General features: G+C 42.4%; 1 protein-coding gene across 1 annotated transcript in view; it reads right to left on the reverse strand.

Annotated features, from left to right (window-relative positions):
* The window catches only part of LOC129440319 (uncharacterized), a 193,782-nt gene that overhangs the window by 110,704 nt on the left and 69,048 nt on the right, over window positions 1-14,030 (reverse strand). The gene's annotated exons all lie outside the window — the stretch shown is intronic.

Here is a 14,030-nt window from a genome sequence, read left to right on the forward strand (position 1 = left end):
CATAGGTCTAATGTTTGCATATTTACATAATGATTTATGCATTTTGGTGTGTTTATCTGTGTAGTCTGATCATGCCTTAGTTTTTAAACAAATTGGAAAATCTGTAGAGTTATTTGTTATAGTTTATCTGACAGCTATTTTGGTTTAATTTTATTAATAATTTTAAATTTCCCTGATAATCTACATCTCTTAAAAAAATAATATATTTGGCAGTAGACCTTGTTTTCTGTGGGGTTACTCAGCTGTTACTCAAAGGCTGCGCGGGGTTAGTTCACGCCAAGTCACAGTTTCAATGGCAACACCTCATATACTGTAGAGGTGAAGATGTAACACATTAAGCGCTTTTCAGAAAACATGTGTCAATGTTATAATTAGGAAGTATTCAAATGAGTGTCACAGTAATGTACATGTGGCAAAAATGTACAGCTATAAGATAATACGTGTTTTAGTTAACATTTCATTTATATCTACATTTAAGCAGAGACAGTGAATGTTTTTTACGAACACAATGACAGGGCCCCCTCACAAAGTTGCTTAGGGCCCCCAGAAGGCCAGGATCGGCTTTGCTAAAGATTAAGTTCTCATTTTAAACAATATACTGTACTCCTTTTATAGAGGGTGGGTATAACAAGGAACCACCATTTTTTGTTGTGCCAAAAAATGTTAATACTCCTGCAAATTGATATGTGTTGCCTATAAAAATAAAGATGCAATGTAGCTATTACAATAAGATGTCAACAATACTTATGTACAAATACTGTATATGCATAGTGCCAAAATGTCACATTATTTACAATTCGTTTTTTTTAATCAAACATTTATTTTTGTGAATGAACTGCAGATTGCTATAACAATCAGAGACATGACAATAAAATCAAATAAAACAGGACTCAGAGATGTTGGTCCAGAAAAGTCACAATGACTGTAGTCCAAGTGAATGGTAGTGCAAAAAAACATTTAGAAATTATTTCTTAAATGTATAAACACTAAAAATACAGAAATAAAATGGTATATAACAAACAACAAGAACAAGTGTGAACAAGAACTGGCAGAGGGCCCATAATTGTATGGGTCTAAGGGGTGACCTGATGGTAGAACCAGGGGCGAAAATTTCATCTAAATGTTGGGGGGGACAATAAAGATAAAATTTTTCAAGAACAATTTTTGAAGGGGACACCAATAATACAGGCAAAATTGTACTTGCAAGGAAATGTGTATAGATAGAAAACGTTTCTCTTTCTCTATGAACGGACGGAAATGTAATTTTAATACATATGAATGCAGAGGTGAAAAGAGTAATAAAATATTCTACTTAAGTAAAAGTAAAGTTACTTTAATAATATTTTACTTAAGTAAAAGTAAAGTTACTGGTCTAAAAATCTACTCAAGTAAAAAGTAAGTCATTTTAATTTTAAGAGTAAAAGTTACTTTTTCACAGTGGGGAGAGGTTTCTAGTATAGGTCACAAAGGAAGGATATATACATCTCAAACAATGTTTTTAATTGTAAACATCTCTACAATTAAAGTGCAATAACAAATGTTAATAAAATAAAAAGCTTTTTTATAACTAAGAAACATTTATGGAATTATTTAATTATTTTTACAGGCGAGTTATGCACTTTTGAAGCAAAAATCATATGAGGTCAGCAGCTAGTAAACACAATCAGTAGTATAGTAAGGTTGTAATTGATGTATTGCTGGTAACATACATTGTTATTACTTATTACACGGCTCTCTGGAATGCTTGATTCTGATTGGTCAGTTGAGACATTTGCAGGTTCGTTCTTTTCAAATAATAACCGCTCCAAATTAATAACGCATAGCCGGACTACTTGCACGAGTAAAATCGCTCCGCGCCAATAAAGATCAATAAAGATTACTGTCTGTTTGGCGCCATCTTGTGACAAACACTCGACAACCACGACAAGACACAGACAGCTTCCTGAGACTGAACTTGACAAAATAGAGCATGACAGCTACGAAGCCAACACACACAAAAATACAGAATGGGGATTAAAACTTCTCAAAGACTGGCTAAAAGAGAAAAAATGGAGACAAGTATGAAGCAGCGGATCTTAATAAGGTATTACGATCATTTTATGCATCTGTGCAAAGTTTCGCGGAAGGATAAAAATGTTAATTTAAAACAAATATGCCAATAAAATGTTTAAAATTCATATTCATGTCCAGTTTTTTTCTTATGTGGCAAGTAGCCGTGTAATAAGCGGGATAATGTAGAGGCAGCCGGTAGTTATTGGGAAATAAGCCCCTTCAGTGTGATACAAGACCCTCCGCTTCGCTTCCCTTACATAAATGAGCATATAATGAGATGAGTGCCATGGCTATACACTATACATCCTTTACACGTTTATTGTATTCTAGCTCCCAGACCTGTTTACCTGATGTCTTTCAATCTCTCTCTCTCGCTCTCTCTGCAATGTCTAATGATCTGCGCATTCTCGAGGACGTTCTTAAGTTATTTGACTTGATGCAAAGCTGCTAGACCTCGGAAGATAATGCGCATGTATTAAAAACTCGTTGTGCAAATTAGCGGTTAAAACCCGGTCGGCAATTCTCAAACTCCGTACTCAAGAGCATGAACCCTACCTGAATGAAACAATCGCTTTGCGTCAATGGCCAGGGGTTTCTTTCATAAGAATTGAATTGAGGGTCTGCATTAGCCCACGCCTCTCTCGTCCCTCTCCATGGTTCTTTTTGCGCGTTCCCCCGCCCATCAATCAATCATCCGACCGTGACGCGTCTTTATCACCTTACTTTTTTATTTATTTTTACTCAGTAACGGATAGTTCAAGTTCAAGTTCAAGTTTCTTTATTTTTGCCAGAGCGACCTACATCGCCTGGAATTCATTTTGGTGAATTGGCTCACACAAGACAGTATAACATAACATATACAATAAAAAACATACAATTTAAAAAAGAAAACAAGTACTTAAATTCGTACCAATAAATAGTAATAAAACAAATTTAAGAACAAAGCTATGTCTGAATAAATAAGGTTAGTGCTGTTGTGAGTTGAGGGCCCTCACAGCCTGTGGGTAAGTACTGTTGGCAAAACGAGTGGTTCTAGTTCTTATACTTTTTAACCTTCTACCTGATGGTAAAGGAATAAAAAGTGAGTTAGCAGGGTGTGATGAATCTTTAAGTATTTTCATACCAGTTTTAATCAAACGGGTGTTATAAATGTCACAGATCTTAGGGAGCTCCAGCCCAATTATTCTTGATGCAACTCTAACTACCCTATTCAGTGCAGACTTATCGTCAGCCGAACAACTTCCCCACCATACAGTAATGGAGAAGGTGAGAGTGCTCTCTATTACAGCCCTATAGAAGTATAGCATACCAGCCTTGGACACTTTAAATTTCCTAAGCTGTCTCAAAAAGTAAAGTCGCTGATGTGCTTTTTTAACAATCTGGCTGACATTGAGGCTCCATTTTAGATTTGAGGATATAATAATCCCAAGGAACTTAAAACTCTCCACCCACTCTATAATTTTGTCATTAATGGCCAGAGGCTCGAGCGACCTAATATGTTTGGTCCTAAAATCAACAACCATCTCTTTTGTTTTGGAGATGTTGAGAGACAAATTGTTAATTAAGCACCACTCAGCCAGCGAGGAAACTTCTATTCTGTAAGCTGATTCATCATCATTAGTTATGAGGCCTACCACAGTGGTATCGTCTGCAAATTTAAAAATCTTTACTGAATCATGATGAGACAAACAGTCATTGGTATAAAAAGAGTATAAAAGGGGAGACAAAACACACCCTTGGGGGGCGCCAATGCTGATCGACATTGATTTTGACAAGATGTTATTAACCCTGACCACTTGAGATCTGTCAGTTAAGAAGTCAAGTATCCACTTACATATGGATTCCTTAACCCCCAACCCCAGGAGTTTGTCACATAATCTCTTTGGTATAATATTGTTAAAAGCCGAACTAAAATCAATAAATAAAACCCGAGCATATGTGGCTGTCCCCTCCAAATGTTGAAGAGTGTTATGGGTGCAGAGAGAAACAGCATCTTCAACAGATCTGTTCTCCCTATATGCGAACTGGTAAGAATCAAGTGGCATAGCTGAAAGATGATTAGCCACTAGGATATGATTTAACATGTAGCGAAGTAGCCTACAATACTTTAAACATACTTAAGTAAAAGTAAAGTACAGATTTTAAAAACTACTCAAAGTAAAAGTACACAAAAAAACTCAAGTTACAGCAAGGTGAGTAAATGTAATTTGTAGGTATGATGACAAAATTTTCAAAAACCCCAAAGCTCAAAATCACATGACTAGACAGAGCAGACATTCCGATTTACAAAGATACCAGGATTGTAAAAATCCGTTGAGGATTGAGAAAGTTATGATATTTTTAATATTAGAAATCAGAGGAAAAAGTTATATATGGATGTCTATGGAATGTGTGTGACCAAAATGCTGCTTATTCACATGTTTTTGCTTATAACTTTCTCATTTTATCAGATATTTTCATGAAAATTTAACAGAAGGTAGTACTTTCAAATTATAAAAATTTACTGTTTTAGTCAGAATGGGCATCAGACTTTAGTTGGAATGGGCATCGGACCCATGGTAACCATGATTTTTAGAGCGATGCCTGCAGAGGACGTTCTGACATGACTTTCACTGTAGTCTATTACAAGAAACGTAGTATGCAAATTTCCGCTATTTATTTAAATACAATCTCCTCCATAGATTTAGATTAAAAATTTTCAGCACCAAGATAAAAGATATATACTGTGGTCCATCTACGTTTCATTAGTGTCCAGAGTGGAAGCACACCGACCGGTTGAAAGTGACACATTTGCTGTGAACTAAAAACACCTCCGAGTTGAAAACTCAAAATATCAAACGCTTCCGGTGGTCGGACTTGACATATTTATTGTCGTATTTAGTGAAAACGCTTAGGTTACTCACGTAACCCCGGTTCCCTGAAATAACGGGAACGAAGCATTGCGTCAGTTAGCTGACGCTATGGGGGAAACTCCTGTTTACTCCGTGACTGAAGCCTATTGGTTAACGTCTGTACAAAGTACAGACCAATGACGTTTGAACCCGCGCGCGGGAAGTACACGTCCTTATATAAGCGCGGTTCAAGCGTCAGGAGCTCATTATTATTCGACTGAAGCGCGCAGCCGAATACACTCGCTGCGTAGACGTTTGTAGCACGGCAAGTGACGCAATGCTTCGTTCCCGTTATTTCAGGGAACCGGGGTTACGTGAGTAACCTAAGCGTTCCCTTTCAATACGGTTCACTTCGCATTGCGTCAGTTAGCTGACGCTATGGGGGAACGTAATCCCATCACGCCGTGCATACACAACGTACAGAAGTGCCTTACCGGAGAGACACTGCGTGTGGCCCTATACCCGGCATATTCACAGCTTTAAGCAATGTGTAAGCACCATATAAAATGTTGACGCGCACACGGTGGGGTTTTAAACGCACCGGGGGCACATAACATAGCACAAGACGGCGAGATACCGAGCGCGCCGCGGGTGTGCGAGATAAGTAAATTCAGAGTCACGTTGGTGAGCTCGCTGAGCGCACCGTGGTGTACACATAAAACGCATGAGCGTGCATGATTGAGCCGAGAGGGCAGGGACGTCTAAGCTGTACAATCTGACAACGTAGACGGCGAAGACCGGTTCGTAGCGTGGGATTATACAGATACCACAATAGTGTGAACCCAGGTGCGCCCTCGAGCGCATCGGGATGCATATAGGTAGTATTATAGTGCACAGATCGGTGAGCTGTCCAAGCGCGCCGTAAATGTGTATTGACTATAAATTGCACGGGCACAGGTGAACACTTGAATACATCGTGAATGCATATAGATGAATCAGAGTGTTATAATGCACAGGCCGGCAAGATTCTCAAGCGCGCCGTCATGTGTTCTGATAATAAGTTGTGCGCACACGGGTGAACCCTTCAGTGCACCGTGAATGCGTATAGATAAATCAATGCACAGAACGCGCCGTGAATGTGTACAGATGAACAACAATGTATGTATGTGTCACAGCCGTGTATACAGATGAGCTTTTCCGAGCGCATCTTTAGTGTATACCGAAATGTTGTAGCGTGCATATGTGAGCTTCTCTAAGCGCACGGTGGACGCATATAATTAAAACCCATATCGTGCATACAGGTGAGCTTACGCGGCGCACCTTTAATGCAACAAACCTCACTAGTGCGCGAAGCAGGGATGTCGAAGCTGTAAACTGACAACGTGGACGGAGGGGACCAGCCGGCCGTGTCACAAATGTCAAATGAGAAACTTCTAAGACCATGCCCGAGGATCTAATCCATACATGGAGTAGACTTCATTGTCACGGGAGGTGATAACGTCAACGATCCATAAATAACCTGTATTGACAGGTGCGCTAGTGAGCGATCTGTGACGCCGATGAACAGCTGATCATCTGATGTACGTCAGACGTATCTGTCATACAGGACCTTGGACAGTTCCAGAGCGCTGCGCCTCGGGCACCGTCCGCATCTGAGAAATGACAGACTTATGAATAAAGTGGATGGTCGGTCATAAAAGCGTGGTTCGCTGTTATCACCGCCACATATATATATATACACGCAGGGGGAGAAAGCCGCCGTGCACGAGCCTCTGTAGTGAGGAGAAAGCTGTTCCACCTACAATTCGCGGGGGGAAGACTCTCGCTGTCACTAGACAGAATAGATCAGACTTTGCATAAGGACGCCTCGCGAAAGGGGTCCTAGCAGCTCGTGTCAACGTGTTATAAGGCACGTAATGTAGGTCGTGTCCCACGGATGCAATCTCTGCACGCCCATCGTAACGGGATAATATGTCTGCATCTTGGTAGTTAAGCACGAGATGCGTATCACTCTGATTGAACATAGCTTATAAAGCGATGCAATGAGTTTATAAAAGGAGATGACTCGCCAGCATGTACAGGGGGGGAGATCTCAGTCTGGTTCGGTAAATAATGAAACCACCGTAGTTTGCCCGACCGCATTATCACAATAACATGGTCGAGAGTGCTGCAGTGCTAAAATCATCCCCTTAATGGACCGTATGTACAGTACAAGGTGATTGATATGAGACAAACGGGCGTTCCACGCGCCGAAGGCTGATTGCCGTCGTAAAGCGTGTTCAACCCACAGCAGATGCTGGCGATCTCGTAATGGTAGCACTTCATGCAGCTGTGTGTAACTTAAGCATGAGCTTCCCGGCCGTCAGCTCGGGGCGGGACCTTTGCTTAGTCAAACTGAAGTGGACTTATGAACAGAATGCCACGATATTCAGTTTTCTGAGGCTCGTTAGAGGGGTACGTGAGCCCGTCTTAAACGAGATGCCGCGCGTCTGTCTGTGCGCGCGCTTTGAGTTTTGAAACTTATTGTGGCGGGTAGCAAGCTCACTTCAGGTTGATATTACCCTTAATATCTCCGAGTATTGGAGCAGAGCGGAGGTGTGAGCGTCTTCGGATCCGCTGATATAAATCAGCTGTATGGCCGAAAAACGTCATTAACCGCTTGGCTGTAAGCCTTTGAGTAGCCGTCCGGAGAGGGCGCGATTCAAATGCTTGGAGCCATGGAGAGGTCTGAGGCTGCGTCTCTCTAGGAAGAGAGAATGACAGCCGTAAGACCGTGCTCGTTTGCGCCGTCAGCATCGTAGCGGAGAAACTGAGGTGGGCTGCGAGCGAATTTGGCAGAAGTGTTAGAGACACCGTACAGCCGTGGGGTGTCAATACACAGTATATGGCCAAACCGGGGTTTTTTCGGCAAGCGTCGATAGAATTATGGACAGCGGGCCGTGTGTGCGTATTACTGATTGCTTGTCAGTAAGGCGAGAAAGTGTTTAGAGACACCGCACAACCGTGGGGTGTCAATACACAGTATAGTAAGCACGGAAATTACTCTTTTTAGAGGAATTCAATACCGTTCGCCACTATAGTGAGGTCGCATAACCAACAGTATTACTCAGTATGTTTTGGATAAACAGCACACAGAAAACATTTCAGGGCAGTCCAGCCGAGGCGCGACTTAACCCCTCTTCAGACAGTTCTATGTCGACGCAGCTGTGCTGCGAAGACCAGAGCTCGTCCGTTCAGCTGCACGAGCCTCAGTAGTGACGGTGACCCGAACGGCTCACGGAGCAGAGCAGTATGTCTAGGTGGTTTAATGTCAGACTGAACCCATCGCAGAGAGGAAGTCTGCCGTGAGGCCCGCGGTTTTGCCGTTTATTAAAAAGGGCAGAAAAACCGGGTATATAATAATGTACCAATATTCAGCGCACTGATATAGGACGGGACTGAATAATGTTTAATATCAGACTGAACCCATCGCAGAGAGGAAGTCTGCCGTGAGGCCCGCGGTTTTGCAGTTTATTAAAAAGGGCAGAAAAACCGGGTATATAAGAATGTACCAATATTCAGCGCACTGATATAGGACGGGACTGAATAAAGGGAGGTATTCGGGCCTCAGTATGTTAAACAAATTCGTTCTGCCTCTGATTCCGTCTAAACCAGAGAGAAATGACCGGGCAGACTAGTAGTGAGCTTTCCGAAGTGAGATAGACTCAGGCCGGTTAAGCTCTATAATAAGTGTTTTAGCGCTCAGATAGAGGCGTGTCCGCCTTATCGAGCAGACGAATGAGATCGCGCCGCTCAAGGGGGGAGGGGCCTGAAGCTCTGTATAGACGAATAGTGAGCCGGTTAGCTCTTATAATGAGTGTTCTTGATGCTCCAATAGCGGCGAATCCGCCCTATCGAGCAGACGAATGAGATCGCGCCGCTCCAGGAGGGGAGGGGCATGAAGCTCTGTAATCGTTGAACACTAGACAGCTGCATTTAGAGGCAGCGAGCCGTAAGACTGCGTGCTAACTACGCCGTTAAGAGATCTCACCACTGCGGGGAAAGGAGCGAGGGACTCCGCGAGCGTGGAGCACGAGTGGCTGTGCTATGACAGGAAACAGGGGCAGATCCGCCCGTGTTTGCTTGTCGTATGCATCTTTCTAGTTTTACGGTTCCCCCGCTTGTTTATCTCAACAAGAGAGGAACGGCAGAGGGGAGCAGCAACACAGACAGAACAGCCATGCGTCATATAAACGGTATCACCCGATGCACTCGGGGGATTCATATGTGTCAGAGATTTCGCCACTGAATGTGAGAGGAGCGAAGGGACTCTGTAAGCATGAACGGTTGCGATGTGACAGAACACAGGGGGGGTTAGTCCGTGTGTGCAGGTCTATGCATCCATCTAGTCTCATGGCTCGCCGTGTGTTCATCCCGGGGAGAGAGGAACAGCAGGGGGAGCACGAAACATGGATAAGACAACCGAAGCATATAAGCGCGGTCCCGGCGTGGGAGATGCCAGACCGGTGACGCGCTCGGGGAAATTCATAGCAGGGAGGCTCACTCAAGCCGCTGTGCTGGACGCTATTACAACAGCGCCTGCTCTTTTAGCTTACAGCTTTATATTAAAAATATTGATCTTACCGGGCGGCCGCAGGGGAGACCTCGTCAGGCATGTGTCCGCTGCACAGGGCTCGTACCACGGCAAGCGAAGGCTATCTTCGGTTCTCGGCCGGAAAGCGGCAGGGGAAGACGCTAGACCTGGATTCTGCTGTCTTCGGTTCTCAGCCGGAAAGGGCAGGGAAGACGCTAGGCCTGGACTCCGCTGCAGGGCTTTTGTCGACGGCGAGGTAAGGCTTCTTGTTCTTCGGAGCAGCGAGAGGTTCGCGCTGAAGGAGAAATTAATGAGCTCCTGACGCTTGAACCGCGCTTATCTAAGGACGTGTACTTCCCGCGCGCGGGTTCAAACGTCATTGGTCTGTACTTTGTACAGACGTTAACCAATAGGCTTCAGTCACGGAGTAAACAGGAGTTTCCCCCATAGCGTCAGCTAACTGACGCAATGCGAAGTGAACCGTATTGAAAGGGAACACACTACAACCTTGCGACGAGAATTGGATATTGCATGAGACGCATTGTAAAAGTCCCGCGCGGGCGGAAGTAGTTTTTATGCCTAAGAATTTCGATGCGCGTGCCCGCGATGTCAGCATTGCTATAATTTGTTACTTTCACATCTGCCTCACCTCTGCATGAATGCATAAAAATGTTTTCTTGATCGTTTATCTGCTTCTGTTCTCAGAAAACGAAATATGTTCATGTTTATATGTCAAAATAGTCCAGTTTTAAAACATATGAGGATAAGCTGATAAGTGATGGGAAACGTTGTATTGTAGGTATATAGCTGATTAACGCGTCGGCTCCGTACACTTCTCTACCACTGGACTGTGTGTCGGTGGTGAGGTAAAAGGGGCGCGGCCAGTAGACCAAACCACTGTGAGGCAAGGGAGGGGGGAATCAAAATGTTTAAAACGTTTTTTGTTGTTGCTCCGTTTGCATATGTATTGTTTCACTTCTTACACAACTATTTTAAGTATTATAAATCATTAAATTATTTTCAATACTGTACACATATTTTAATGATATTTTAGGGGGGACCACCCTCAGTTGGGGGGTCCTGTCCCCCCCGACCCCCCGCGATTTACGCCCATGGGTAGAACACAGATGAGTGGTAAGGAAAACAATAAAAATACAGATAAAATGACATATACATGACATTAGATGGTAGTCAGAAACTGTAGAGCAAATAAGTCACAATGACAGAAGTTTAAGTGAACGGTAGTGCAACGGTAGTGCAAATAAACTTATTTCATACTCCCTGTTCATTTGCACTGCTGGACTACTTGAACTGCATCGTTTGCACTCCAGTACTATGTACTGAATATTAGAATAACTATTCACTGCACAATAACGTATCCCATTGCACTCTTAAATGCGTTCTAAGCGAATCTGTGTGTTGATTTTCGAAATGTGTTTTCAAACAAACTGAGCGTAGTTAACTCCTCCCCCTCCCCCTCCCTTCCGTGCTTTCATGAACGCGCCCAAACCCAACCCCCAAATCCTTCTTGTCGTTTATTGATTAGAATACTTTGTTATGGTTTCTGGTGTAGGTTTGGCCAGTTTGTTATTATTGCAGTTTGTGGAGCCTGGGCTGTCTACAGAGATCGTGTTTTTTTACAGTTTGATCAGTGGACAGGAAGCAAGCAGATAGTGAGGAAATGTTTGCTGTATGTAACAAAAAAAAAAAACGTTTTATGGTCTAAAACGCGTGAATTCGCTTAGAGCACCTTTAACTGACTAGTTACAATCCAAATTCATTCATGCACTACTTAAATATTAATTTCACTACTGTTATGTATAGTTTAATTTATTATGTACAAATCCATTTGTAAATTTCTGTATATTATGTTCATAGTAGCACCCACAGTAAATTTTTCCATAGTATTACATAATCCTGCACCTATGCAAATTCTGATATCCTGCACTTTTTATACTGCATTTGCACTTCTGGTTAGACCTAAATGCATTTCGTTGCCTTGTACTTGTGTAATGACAATAAAGTTGAATCTAATCAAATAGCCCACACAGCTATGTATTGTAATGTTCTAATATATATCACGTTACCTTCGAAATTCAGTTGATGTTGCGAGGAACCCCGACACCTTCATAAACCATCACAGCTTCTTGTTTTTGGCGGCCTGTCCACTTTGGAAATAATCCTCATGCTTTTTTCTTGTGTACATATCGCGTGCCATGATGGTCAAAAGTTTGCCTCTTCAACGTGCTCTGCAAGACCATTTTGTGATTGAGCGCCACTAAGTTGTGTTTCACTGGAACTTCAGCAGCTCCAGGCACGTAAACAAAAGCGGCAATCTCATTGGTCTGCCAGTTTTTAACGCGGCGCGTCAAACAAAAAACGTTTTCTAAAAATGACGCTTTTGCACCTGGCGCTTTACGTTTGGGAGTGCTCACTCACATTGGCACTTAATGTTGAGTCACGAGGCGTTAAACGTCAACGATAAGCATGGACGTTAAACGTTGCGGTATGTAAAGACCTTTATATAGCGCTTTTCTGCAGCTCTCTGCCCTGTCACAGCTAAGACTTTACACAAACTGCTGCGCCGCTTTTCGTAATGTATGCGTCACAGTACGTTCGGTTAGCACACCGTCATACTCGCTATTGTATTACACTGAACGGCGCGTTTAGTTAACTCGACGTCTTACCTTTTCTTACATGTACACGCATGCGGCGCACTCTGCGAACTCGCTGTCTTGTATATTACAATAACCTATATCGCATTGCTGTGCTTTCAGGATTCACCCGTATGCGTGTCATTATGTTTATATGGTGCTTTTACCTTGGTTTAGACTGGTAATCGGGCCCCGTTCGGCGTCTCTCCAGTACGGCACTTTAAACCTTTGTATATGCACGGCGTGATGGGATTATGCTCCCCCATAGCGTCAACAAACTGAAACCATGCGAAGTGAACCGCATTGAAAGGGAACGTTTAGGTTACTCACGTAACCATGGTTCCCTAAAATAACGGAAACAAGCATTGCGTTGCTGGCCGGGCTATACATTTGTCGCAGCGAACTTTATTCGGCTCGCGCTTCAGTCGAATGAGGTCAGCGGAATGGCATTCTAACCCGCGTTATATAGAGCGTAATGCATTTTATACTGTACAAACTGTATATTCTATTCCCCTAACCCAAACCCTAACCCCAACCATCACAGAAAACTTTCTGCTACTTCACATTTTCAATAAAAATCATTCTGTCTGACCTCAAAATGTCCCCACAAGACCACAAAAATACTGGTATTACACACACACACACACACACACACACACACACACACACACACACACACACACACACACACACACACGCGTCATTTATCATCACTACTGTACACATTAAACACACTGTGTTTCATTAACATGGACAATACATTCAAAGAACTACTAAATTGTATTTAAATCAAATTTTTGTTCTTTTTTTGAACATTACTACTTTACACAACTGAGCCTACATATTATAATTTTTTTCAGACAAAAAGATACCTGGAACTGAGTCAGTAACTGTACATGCAAATAGTTGGATTTTTAAAAGAGACCCAAGTGCACACGAGTGCACAGACCAGAATAACCATATTTCTCATATATTCTGTCTCTTCAGATATGACATGTGACGTGCAATGTAGGTATTCGGGCAAAATGAATTTGATAGCACATTCCACGTTAGTAGTTCTTCATTGCAGTGAGCGATAGTATCAATGTGTCTATGTTTGTGGCTAGTACATTAACCACTTCCACTTTAAAGCTGGGTTGGCTGCGTGCCCGGAATTTCCCCCTTCCGTTTTTGCTCTCTTTCTCTCTCTCTATTCAGTCTGCCTTGGTCTTGACATGCACTCTAAAAATGGTTGGGTTAAAAACAACCCAATTGGCAACCCAGCGCTGGGTAAATATTGGACAGAACACATGCTGGGTTAAAGTAACCCAGCACGTTGGGTAAGACATTTTAACCCAGCAGGTTGGGTTGTTGAGAAAACCCAACATGTAGTCATTTTAACCATTTATGGGATTAATATTCTGGGTTTTGGGTTATTCTTGCTGGGTTATTTTTATCATGTGCTTTATTGTAAATCAAGACCATTGTTAACAGCAAATAAATGTTTATTTGACTGCAAAATAACTACAAACTCTTACATTTTTACAATTGTAAGTTGCAAAATCATTTAAAAGACTGCTTACTGACCCAAGTATAAATATATTTATAAAATATCATAAATTATGCACATTGAAGTAACAATGTAACAGGTTGAATCAATTCGTTTGAATTTAAGACAGAATTTGTAATTTTACAGTATATAAATGCCTTTAAACCAGAGACTGTAAAAAATATGCAAGTAGTGTCTGTGACGTCACCCATTGGTTTGTGAAGAGCATTTTTGAAGCTTAAAGTAGGCGGTGCGTGCCATCGCCATCTTGGCCGAATTGCAGTTTAAGTCTCTTCCGTATTCAGAGAGACTGATTGAGAGATCTGCTGCATGTTTCCCATGGCCAGGACGAAAGGAAAGGGTTTCGAGGATTCTATCCAGAGAAGAAATTC

The sequence above is a fragment of the Misgurnus anguillicaudatus genome, chromosome 22, assembly GCF_027580225.2.
Source record: "Misgurnus anguillicaudatus chromosome 22, ASM2758022v2, whole genome shotgun sequence".
NCBI classification, from domain to species: Eukaryota; Metazoa; Chordata; class Actinopteri; order Cypriniformes; family Cobitidae; genus Misgurnus; species Misgurnus anguillicaudatus.